Here is a 12,610-nt window from a genome sequence, read left to right as displayed (position 1 = left end):
AGAGGAATGGTGAGTTAGTTGGTGTTGGTGGGGATGGAGGTGGGTATTTTGAGGGAGCAAGGTGATGGTGGTGGTGGTAGGTGTTGGAGGAGGAGTTAGTTGATGGTTGTGCCAGCAGTAATAAAGGTTATAGTCTATAACACTGGGGTTATAAATTTAAAAAAACTGAGACTAGTGTCACCCGTCATTCGGGTGAAAAGGTATCAACCTCTCAGAGTTCAAGCCCAGCCTTCTTGTGTACCCTTTCTCCCTTACGTAAATGTGACATCATTCTCCTGCATAAACAAATAAACTTTTGTTTCATTATGTATACAGTGCCTAAGCTTCTTGCAACCTTGCCCGGCTCGGCTTGGCTCCACCCCTCTCCAGCAGGAAGCTTCCTGAAGCTTAGTACACATCAGTAACCGACTTACTGATCTCCTTTCAAGGGAAGCACCTTAATGCTGGTGAAGGACTGTTGATGCAAGGAACTGAAGCTGGCCTTCTTGTCTTTCCCTGTTTGCGTCAAGCTTTTGGGCAATACATTGTAACGTTTACGATATTACATAGAAGTATATGGGAAAGACAGATAGCAGAGCGCTTGTTAGTTCACACCGAAGCTAACTGCTGAGAACCAACCACATTTACTTGGATTAAGGTATATCGTGAATTATCTAGGTGCGCGAGACAATGATAGAAAACTTGACGACTCTCCAAACAAAGCACGGTACTGGTGGGGATTGAACTCGCGGCAAGTGAGTCTTAAAATTCAAGGCCAGCAGAGAGTTCAAGACCTACCCGTACCGTGGTTTATTTGGAATCGTGTCATTATAATTTAGTGAGTCTTGAGGGCTCTCTCTTCCCACCCTTCAATTTTTCCGGCCACTGCCGACATGAAAACGGGAAAAATTATACCATACCATATTTTAAAAATGATATGAAAAATTACAGGATAAAAGATTGTATTGAAGATATAGGATACAACTGCCTCTACTAATTTATTATTGTTCCTACATTAAACTACTCGTGTTACTTAACTGCCACTCGCACAGCTGTGTGCACCAGGAGGTCTACTTCTGGTTACCAGCACCTCTGCTTTAACTGTCACAATCCTCTACGTCTACAATGACTGTATTGTTGGCTTGGTTGCCTCGTTATCAACTGATTGTTCGGATGCAGTTGTTAAACAGACATCAAGAAACTGTTTTAGACTGTCCATTCTTATTGAATGGATATGACTGCCCGCATGGAATTAAGTGTAGTTTAAGGTGGGTTTAATGAATGGCTCAGTGAAGTAGCGAGTGTACATGACATCTCACTCCTCTCTCATGCCAGTACTTTACTAGTTACTAACTCATTATCACATTTTCTGACATGTAAGACATGGGCTGACCAAATATGCATTATACAAGAAACTGTTACAGTTTACTTTTACAGTATACTGTTACAGTTTACTGTTAGAGTATACTGTTACAGTTTACTGTTACATTATATTTTTACAGTATACTGTTACAGTATACAGTATACTGTTACAGTATATAGTATACTGCTAAAGTATGCAGCAACTTCTCAATGAGTAATACAGATAATCAATTTATCAATTCCCAGAAACACTGTGGAAAAAAAAGAAGCAACAATTTTGATGTAATATGTAAGTGAGGACAGACTACCAGCTCACGTTCACTGGCTATCTTAAAGGAGAGAGTTTCGAGTCCAGTGAGAGTAGAGTGGCGGGGTACACAGGGATGCACTCACATTCGATGAACACATGGATACAGTGAGTGACAGGGCGCAAATGGATACACTCACTGAGAAGCTACACTCAAGAATACACAGATAGATACATCCAGTGATGGAGTACACGCACGGAGGAACATGAGTGACAAGGAACACCGGAATACTCTCAGACAACCACAGACGGTAACCCTAAAAGCATTCACCTTCCTAGTCCACTACGTGATCATCTCGAGTCAATCACTCATCCTTCTGCCTGATATCTGAGCGGGTTATAAGCAAAGAGATTTCTAGGCCACTCCTCATGTGCAAATGTTTCATCGCCTTCTTCTTTAAAAGAAAAAAAAAGTATCTAGAAATTCTGTTCTCTAGAACCATAAAAGTAAATATTACATTCAAGGATTATTATTATTATAATCAAGGGGGAAGCGCTAAACCCGGAGGATTATACAGCGCCTGGGGGGGGGGGATGTGGAAGGCATTCAGGCTTAATTCGGGGAACTGGAGCACAGATCCAATTCCCTAAATCAAAGAGCCCCTCACCAACATCAAGGAACCTTCCTTGAGGGGTACATTCAAGGAGAAGTTCTAATTCGATATGAATCATACAGTGTTTGGGGGTCGTCTAATCTTGTTTGATCCAGGGAAAGAGAGAGAGAGAGTTGATGCAATTCATTTGATCAAGAATTCTTCTCTATTCGAACCATTCACCTTGCTGGGTAGTTTGAACTTTTGATTGTTTCACTGATACTATAGTATCAGTGAAGAAACACTGTTTACATTGTAAACTAACTAATAGATGTTAGTGTTTACATTGGGGTAAGTCAGTTTACATTTACCGTGTGGTGAGTCAGGCTTTGTTTACACTTCGGTGAGTCAAGTTGTGTTTATACTGTGGTGACTCAGGATGTACATGTATTGACATTGGTGAGTAAGGTTGGCTTTATCCTGTGGTCAGTCAAACTCTGTTCACACTGTGGGTTATCATGATGTGTATACACTGGGGAAGAATAAGTCTGGAGTTTACTATGCTTATATATGAAACAAATATATATATATATATATATATATATATATATATATATATATATATATATATATATATATATATATATATATATGTCGTGCCTAATAGGTAAAACTGGTCAATTAACAAGAACTCATTTAAAATTAAGTCCTTTCTAAAAATTTCTCTTATACGTTTAAAGATAAAAAAATTTCATTAATGTTAAAGTAAAAATTTTTAATTTTGCTTCAAAAGCATCTTAGAAAACTTACCTAACCTTATTATAACAAGAACAATTTATTTTAGCCTAACCCAACTAAATATATTTTAGATTTGTTTACAATAATTTAATACGAAACAAATATAGTGAAATATATTTTTTTCGTTATGTTCAGAATGATTTTGGCGAAATTATTGCATACACAAATTTTCGCTTGTCATATATGGCAAGATAAGCGTTGCTATTTAAGCCAAGATCGCAAGTTCTGCCTATTCGGCACGACATTATATATATATATATATATATATATATATATATATATATATATATATATATATATATATATATATATATATATATATATATATTAGGGAGGTACCACCTCTAGAACTGTCATAGGGACCCTCATCCTCAGAGAAAAGAATAAACTTGCTTCAGGGAAAACTCAAGGTTCTCCCTGAAGCTGTTTGAGAATTTTCTCCTACCACCCCCTATATATATATACTAAAGGAAATAATCACTAACTTATGAAGAAATTCAACTAATTTTAGACTTCAGATATTACACACGACGCTGGAACAAAACAACACGGCTGGGAATATGATTTCTCAGGGGAAGGGGAGGATATCACCAATTACTTTGATCAAGACCCCTCCCCCAGCATCAACTAAATCAACCCTGATGGGTCTCGGTGTAGTCAGCCTCACAGACGATGCCCAAATATGTCGCAGGCAGGACAAGCCCCATCTGACATCAGTGAGGCGTGAGTGAGAGGAATATCCATGCCCTTATTACATCACACTTGCCTTATCCGGCTCTGACACGTACCAGCGTGCATCGTTACCCATTAAAGTTAAAATCCGCCTAATAACATTGTATAATATTGGGCACGGCATATTTATGTGTTTTTATGCCATTTTTTTGTATTTGATATACTGTAAATGTTGTGATTTATCCCCGCTGCTGTTTACGAATGCACATCAACACACTAGTTATGTTCTTAATTTAATATTGGTTTAAAACTAGCTTACTCATATCCCTGTAAGTCGTCAGAGTTAATAAAGAGTTTTTATTCTCCATTACAGTGAAATTTGTGGTCGAAGCGTTTTTTAAATGCAGTAGTGAATCAAACTAATTATTAAATACATTTTCATTGCCATTTAATCTGCCAGTTTTTTCCAACATGGCCGTTCCGGACTATTTCTCTTTAATAACTCATATTTCTTGCATGACACAGGTGGGTCATGCAAAGTGAACAGCTGCATGCCACGCTGCAGGATCTTACTTTTTTCACATGCTGCGAATAATTTAGGATTTTTTTTATATTCCTAGCACTTTGAATAGTTTTCAAGTGAGGTTTATTTTATTTTATTTCATCTTGCCTGTTCAGTTGTTTGGGTTGTCAGATTTAAAGCCAACCATCTGCACGAGGATTATTAAGGTGGCGTTTTATGTGTACACGACAAGACAAGATTATTGCAGTCCCTCTCAGTGCAGATTTTTTTTTAGACAAGATTTTGCCACCGAAGTGGCTAGCTTATTGTGTACCCCATATCCATCCTGTGGATGGTAGTGAAAGAATATATGGATACACAAAAGGCCTAGGAACTAGGCTCCAAAAGGGCTAGCAGGAGTACATCTGGATTTATATTTACAGTTCACTTATCCGTTACAAGCAAATTTATGAAACTTGCTTAATATATCTGGTATTTCATTCTCAGTAATAAGATATCTTGATATGTCACAAAGATTATTATACTATCTCTATATTCCTCAATAAGTGGGCAATTAAGCACATACTGTCCAAGATAGTGTCTCATTGCAGGTAAACTCACACACACACACACACACACACACACACACACACACACACACACACACACACACACACACACACACACACACAAACACACACACCCACACACACACACCTCTTTCAACAAGCAGGCCGTATCTCACCTAGGCAGGGTGTCTCAAAAAGAAAGCAAGGTTTTTTTTTTTGTTAAATTTAGTAATGACAGGAGAAGGGGTTAGTAGCCCATTGTTCCCAGCTTGTTAGTCACCTCTTACGACATGCATGGCTTATGAAGGACGAATTCTGCTCCACTTCCCCATATATATATATATATATATATATATATATATATATATATATATATATATATATATATATATAATGTCTTGCCGAATAGGTAAAACTGGTCATTTAGTAAGAACTCTAGAATTAAGTTCTTTCTAAAATTTTGTCCTATACGTTTAAATTTTTTTTTCATTTATGTTAATATAAAAATTAATAATTTTGTACCATAATAACCTTAGAAAACTTACCTAAAGTTATTATAACAAACACAATGAAATATATTTTTTTTCGTTAGGTTCAGAATGATTTTTGCGAAATTATTGTATACACAAATTTTTGTTTGCCTTATTCGACAAGAAGATTGTTGCTATTTAAGTCAAAATCGCAAGTGTTACCTATTCGCAACGACATATATACATCTGTCAGTGCTGATGAACTCCAGTTTAGTTAGGTAAAAGATAATCCAAATAACCCGTAATGATTATAAGAAAAACAATATCAACGCTGTAGAAATTGAATTCGTGTAACAATTGTTTCTTAAAATTTGCAACATGTTATTTCCATCAGCACCGTCATCACATCAATTCATGGTGAACTCCCAAGTATGTGATAACATCCACTTTTGATGTACTTAGAAGCAGACATATGATTAATAATGATTTGCAATAACTGTCTTATACAGCCTTTTATACAATATTCTATTTGAATTCATTAAAATTGTTTAGTATGCATTGAAGTTTAATGATAAAATATATGTATTAATAATACCACAAGGGAGAGAGAGACGTTGGAACAAAGAAATGTAAACAACTAACCCTTCTAGGGTAGGGTAGGTGCCTGAGCCCGAGCCTTTAGCTCATAAGACTGTCATTCCCATTTGCTCCCTTGGGGCGGGGATGGCAGACCAGAGAGGCCTAGCTTGTGGCTAGGCCTGGGGACAGTTGGTCCCAAAGATGAGGGGGTACTTGTACCTCCTCCCATGGGAGACTTAGGTCTCAGACACTTCCTAAAGAGGGAGCCAAGGCCGGGCCACCACTTGGAAAAGGCCCGGGCCGGGAGAATACCGGTGAATCTTTAATAATAATAATAATAATAATAATAAGAAAATAGTCCAGATAAAGAGCTAGAAAATCACATCAGTGACACAGAGAGGCGGAGAGAGAAGGCACGAGAAAAACAGGAAAGCATCGCTCACGTTAAATACTGACACCAATTTATACCACGAACTTGTGCGACTTCTGGATGAGTCTTTTTGAACTACTGTCCACACATAGGACTTAGAGAATGTTACTAAGCCAGTCATAAAACACAAAGGGATGTGGATCCCTGAGTGAATCTACATAAACTACAGGGTGTTTCACTCGTAGGAGGCCCAGTCTTGTTTGCATATCTGTAGTAAACGATAATAAGTGAAACACCAGGTATTACGAGCACACAGATGGCCCTACATTCCTGATTGAGTCATACCAAAACTGTACCAGCATATATTCACCTAACATAGAAAGTTTTCCTGAACATTTGCCAGTAAGGAGATATTCCATCATGCAAACTAACATTAACTACTGAATTAGTCTTAAACCAGCACCAACACACAGACTGACAAGAATATATACACCGAGAAGATTATGTAATCCCTAGGATTAACCCTAGTGTTAGGGATTAAAGTATTTTTGACTGGTGAACAGGTTACATGCAGCCTTAATGATCCACGAGTAATCGATAGACTTTAAATCCCATTAACCAGCCAACCTCAGAGACCCGCCTGAACCACAATGAGGAGCAGTGCTCCTCACCCCCACTCGCTGTCCTGTCTGCCAATCTCAGGCGGCGGTGTAAGAAGCTTATCTGTCTCTTTTGTTTAAATATCAAGGTAGTATTTCTCTTCTCGAATATGTAAGTGCATGCGGACTCTAAGTCAGCACTTAGAAAGATTTTTAATGAATAAATTTGCCACTTTCCTTCAATTTCTGTTTATATTAGATCAGTTTATTGGTCTGAGCTAAATAACTTGAGTACATTCAACAAAAGGTAAACTTAAATAACTTATTGTTATCATTATTAATTATTATTATGGCTTAGCGAGGGAATAAGACTATAAATGGTACTGGGAATTATACATACGAGTATATTATACAATATACTACACTAGTAATACTGTTGACAGTTATTATTATTATTATTATTATTACTATTATTATTATTATTATTATTATTATTATTATTACTATTATTATTATTATTATTATTATTATTATTATTATTATTATTATTGTTGTTGTTGTTGTTGTTATTATTATTGTTATTACAATGATCAAGACTCCTCAAATAGTCTTGATACTGGTGAAGGGGTGTTCATCCTAGACTCAAATATGTTTATCTCAAATTCCACATCACAGTACGACCCTCACGAGTTTACCGCTTTCCTATAAATGTAAAAAAAATAACTCTTACCATTTTTTAGTGGACGTACAGTGGTCGTAATTTATGCAGACTGTAATAATCATTCTCCTTCCTTCAGCATAGTCTATATAGTGGTTACAAATTATGCTTAAGGCAGAAGAATTATTATAATTACTTTCATTATTAAGCGCTAAAACGGTAGAGGTTTTAAAGCTTACGATGTAGTATATGGTAGGCAATCATTTACGATCCAGGTGAGAGGAGAGTAGCTCCAGTTCCCTGGATCGAGAGCCCTTCACCTAAATCACGGCACCCATCTCCTTGAAGTGAACCTGCAAGAAGTTTTGTCACTAAAGCTGTTGCTGTTACTGCGACTTGCATCAAGCTGTTGCTGCGACTTACATCAAGCTGTTGCTGCGACTTACATCAAGCTGTTGCTGCGACTTACATCAAGCCGTTGCTGTTACTGCGACTTACATCAAGCCGTTGCTGCGACTTACATCAAGCCGTTGCTGTTACTGCGACTTACATCAAGCTGTTGCTGTTACTGCAACTTACATCAAGCTGTTGCTGCGACTTACATCAAGCCGTTGCTGTTACTGCGACTTACATCAAGCTGTTGCTGTTGCTGCGACTTACATCAAGCTGTTGCTGTTGCTGCGACTTACATCAAGCTGTTGCTGTTGCTGCGACTTACATCAAGCTGTTGCTGTTGCTGCGACTTACATCAAGCTGTTGCTGTTGCTGCGACTTACATCAAGCTGTTGCTGTTGCTGCGACTTACATCAAGCTGTTGCTGTTGCTGCGACTTACATCAAGCTGTTGCTGTTACTGCGACTTACATCAAGCTGTTGCTGTTGCTGCGACTTACATCAAGCTGTTGCTGTTACTGCGACTTACATCAAACCGTTGCTGTTACTGCGACTTACATCAAGCTGTTGCTGTTACTGCGACTTACATCAAGCTGTTGCTGTTACTGCGACTTACATCAAACCGTTGCTGTTACTGCGACTTACATCAAGCTGTTGCTGTTACTGCGACTTACATCAAGCTGTTGCTGTTACTGCGACTTACATCAAGCTGTTGCTGTTACTGCGACTTACATCAAGCTGTTGCTGTTGCTGGGACTTACATCAAGCTGTTGCTGTTACTGCGACTTGCATCAAGCTGTTGCTGTTGCTGCGACTTACATCAAGCTGTTGCTGTTGCTGCGACTTACATCAAGCCGTTGCTGTTACTGCGACTTACATCAAGCCGTTGCTGTTACTGCGACTTACATCAAACCGTTGCTGTTACTGCGACTTGCATCAAGCTGTTGCTGTTGCTGCGACTTACATCAAACCGTTGCTGTTACTGCGACTTACATCAAGCTGTTGCTGTTGCTGCGACTTACATCAAACCGTTGCTGTTACTGCGACTTACATCAAGCTGTTGCTGTTACTGCGACTTACATCAAGCTGTTGCTGTTACTGCGACTTACATCAAGCTGTTGCTGCGACTTACATCAAGCTGTTGCTGTTGCTGCGACTTACATCAAGCTGTTGCTGTTGCTGCGACTTACATCAAGCTGCTGCTGTTGCTGCGACTTACATCAAGCTGTTGCTGCGACTTACATCAAGCTGTTGCTGTTGCTGCGACTTACATCAAGCTGTTGCTGTTGCTGCGACGTACATCAAGCTGTTGCTGTTGATGCGACTTACATGAAGCTGTTGCTGTTGCTGCGACTTACATCAAGCTGTTGCTGTTGCTGCGAGTTACATCAAGCTGTTGCTGCGACTTACATCAAGCTGTTGCTGTTGCTGCGAATTACATCAAGCTGTTGCTGCGACTTACATCAAGCTGTTGCTGTTGCTGCGACTTACATCAAGCTGTTGCTGTTGCTGCGACTTACATCAAGCCGTTGCTGTTGCTGCGACTTACATCAAGCTGGTGCTGTTGCTGCGACTTACATCAAGCTGTTGCTGTTACTGCGACTTACATCAAGCTGTTGCTGTTACTGCGACTTACATCAAGCTGTTGCTGCGACTTACATCAAGCCGTTGCTGTTACTGCGACTTACATCAAGCTGTTGCTGTTACTGCGACTTACATCAAGCTGTTGCTGTTGCTGCGACTTACATCAAGCTGTTGCTGTTGCTGCGACTTACATCAAGCTGTTGCTGCGACTTACATCAAGCTGTTGCTGTTGCTGCGACTTACATCAAGCTGTTGCTGCGACTTACATCAAGCTGTTGCTGTTGCTGCGACTTACATCAAGCTGTTGCTGTTGCTGCGACTTACATCAAGCTGTTGCTGTTGCTGCGACTTACATCAAGCTGTTGCTGTTGCTGCGACTTACATCAAGCTGTTGCTGTTGCTGCGACTTACATCAAGCTGTTGCTGTTACTGCGACTTACATCAAGCTGTTGCTGTTGCTGCGACTTACATCAAGCTGTTGCTGTTGCTGCGACTTGCATCAAGCTGCTGCTGTTGCTGCGACTTACATCAAGCTGCTGCTGTTGCTGCGACTTACGTCAAGCTGTTGCTGTTGCTGCGACTTACATCAAGCTGTTGCTGTTGCTGCGACTTACATCAAGCTGTTGCTGTTGCTGCGACTTACATCAAGCTATTGCTGTTACTGCGACTTACATCAAGCTATTGCTGTTACTGCGACTTACATTAAGCTGCTGCTGTTACTGCGACTTACGTAAAGCTGCTGCTGTTGCTGCGACTTCAAGCTGTTGCTGTTGCTGCGACTTACATCAAGCTGTTGCTGTTACTGCGACTTACATCAAGCTGTTGCTGTTACTGCAACTTACATCAAGCTTCTGCTGTTGCTGCGACTTACATCAAGCTGCTGCTGTTGCTGCTACTTTCATCAAGCTGCTGCTGTTGCTGCTTCTTACTTCAAGCTGCTGCTGTTTCTGCGGCTTGCTTCAAGCCTCTGCTCTTGCTGCTTCTTACTTCAAGCTGTTGCTGTTTCTGCGACTTACATCAAGCTGTTGCTGTTACTGCGACTTACATCAAGCTTTTGCTGTTGCTGCGACTTACATCAAGCTGCTGCTGTTGCTGCGACTTACATCAAGCTGTTGCTGCGACTTACATCAAGCTGTTGCTGTTGCTGCGACTTACATCAAACTGCTGCTATTACTGCGACTTAAATCAAGCTCCTGCTGTTGCTGCGACTTACATCAACCTGTTGCTGTTACTGCGACTTACATCAAGCTGCTGCTGTTACTGCGACTTACATCAAGCTGCTGCTGTTGCTGCGACTTACATCAAGCTGCTGCTGTTGCTGCGATTTACATCAAGCTGCTGCTGTTGCTGCGACTTACATCAAGCTGTTGCTGCGACTTACATCAAGCTGCTGCTGTTGCTGCGACTTACTTCAAGTTGCTACTGTTGCTGCGACTTACTTCAAGCTGCTGCTGTTGCTGCGACTTACAACAAGCTGCTGCTGTTGCTGCGACTTACTTCAAGCTGTTGCTGTTACTGCGACTTACATCAAGCTGTTGCTGTTGCTGCGACTTACATCAAGCTGCTGCTGTTGCTGCGACTCACATCAAGCTGTTGCTGTTGCTGCGATTTACATCAAGCTGCTGCTGTTGCTGCGACTTACATCAAGCTGTTGCTGTTGCTGCGACTTACATCAAGCTGTTGCTGTTGCTGCTTCTTACGTCAAGCTGTTTCCGTTCCTGCGACTTACTTCAAGCTGCTGCTGATGCTACGACTTACATCAAGCTGTTGCTGCTTCTTACTTCAAGCTGTTGCTGTTGCTACGACTTACATCAAGCTGTTGCTGTTGCTGCTTCTTACTTCAAGCTGCTGCTGTTTCTGCGGCTTGCTTCAAGCCTCTGCTCTTGCTGCTTCTTACTTCAAGCTGTTGCTGCGACTTACATCAAGCTGTTGCTGTTACTGCGACTTACATCAAGCTGTTGCTGTTGCTGCGACTTACATCAAGCTGTTGCTGCGAATTACATCAAGCTGTTGCTGTTGCTGCGACTTAAGTCAAGCTGCTGCTGTTGCTGCGACTTACATCAAGCTGCTGCTGTTACTGCGACTTACATCAAGCTGCTGCTGTTACTGCGACTTACATCAAGCTGTTGCTGTTGCTGCGACTTAAGTCAAGCTGCTGCTGTTACTGCGACTTACATCAAGCTGTTGCTGTTGCTGCGACTTACATCAAGCTGTTGCTGTTGCTGCGACGTACATCAAGCTGCTGCTGTTACTGCGACTTACATCAAGCTGTTGCTGTTGCTGCGACTTACGTCAAGCTGCTGCTGTTACTACGACTTACATCAAGCTGTTGCTTTTGCTGCGACTTACGTCTAGCTGCTGCTGCTACTGCGACTTACATCAAGCTGCTGCTGTTACTGCGACTTACGTCAAGCTGCTGCTGTTGCTGCGACTTACGTCAAGCTGCTGCTGTTACTGCGACTTACGTCAAGCTGCTGCTGTTACTGCGACTTACGTCAAGCTGCTGCTGTTGCTGCGACTTACGTCAAGCTGCTGCTGTTACTGCGACTTACGTTAAGCTGCTGCTGTTACTGCGACTTACGTTAAGCTGCTGCTGTTACTGCGACTTACGTTAAGCTGCTGCTGTTACTGCGACTTACGTTAAGCTGCTGCTGTTACTGCGACTTACGTTAAGCTGCTGCTGTTACTGCGACTTACGTTAAGCTGCTGCTGTTACTGCGACTTACGTTAAGCTGCTGCTGTTACTGCGACTTACGTTAAGCTGCTGCTGTTACTGCGACTTACGTTAAGCTGTAGTTTCACAAGTTTCACTGTAATCAGTGTGTGTTTTTGTTTCAGATTTTTTTTTGTGTGTATTCAACGGTTAATGAGTTCGTGTACGTGTGTGTACTCACCTAGTTGTACTCACCTAGTTGAGGTTGCAGGGGTCGATTCCAAGCTCCTGGCCCCGCCTCTTCATTGGTCGCTACTAGGTCACTCTTCCTGAACCATGAGCTTTATCGTACCTCTGCTTAAAGCTATGTATGGATCCTGACTCCACTACATCGCTTCACAAACTCTTCCACTTCCTGACTACTCTGTGGCTGAAGAAATACTTCCTAACATCCCTTTGATTCATCTGTGTCTTCAACTTCCAACTGTGTCCCCTTGTTACTGTGTCCAGTCTCTGGAACATCCTGTCTTTCTCCACCTTGTCAATTCCTCTCAGTATTTTGTATGTCGTTATCATGTCCCCC

This window comes from Cherax quadricarinatus, chromosome 53 (assembly GCF_038502225.1).
Source record: "Cherax quadricarinatus isolate ZL_2023a chromosome 53, ASM3850222v1, whole genome shotgun sequence".
Taxonomy (NCBI): domain Eukaryota; kingdom Metazoa; phylum Arthropoda; class Malacostraca; order Decapoda; family Parastacidae; genus Cherax; species Cherax quadricarinatus.
Note: the sequence above shows the minus strand (reverse complement) of the source record.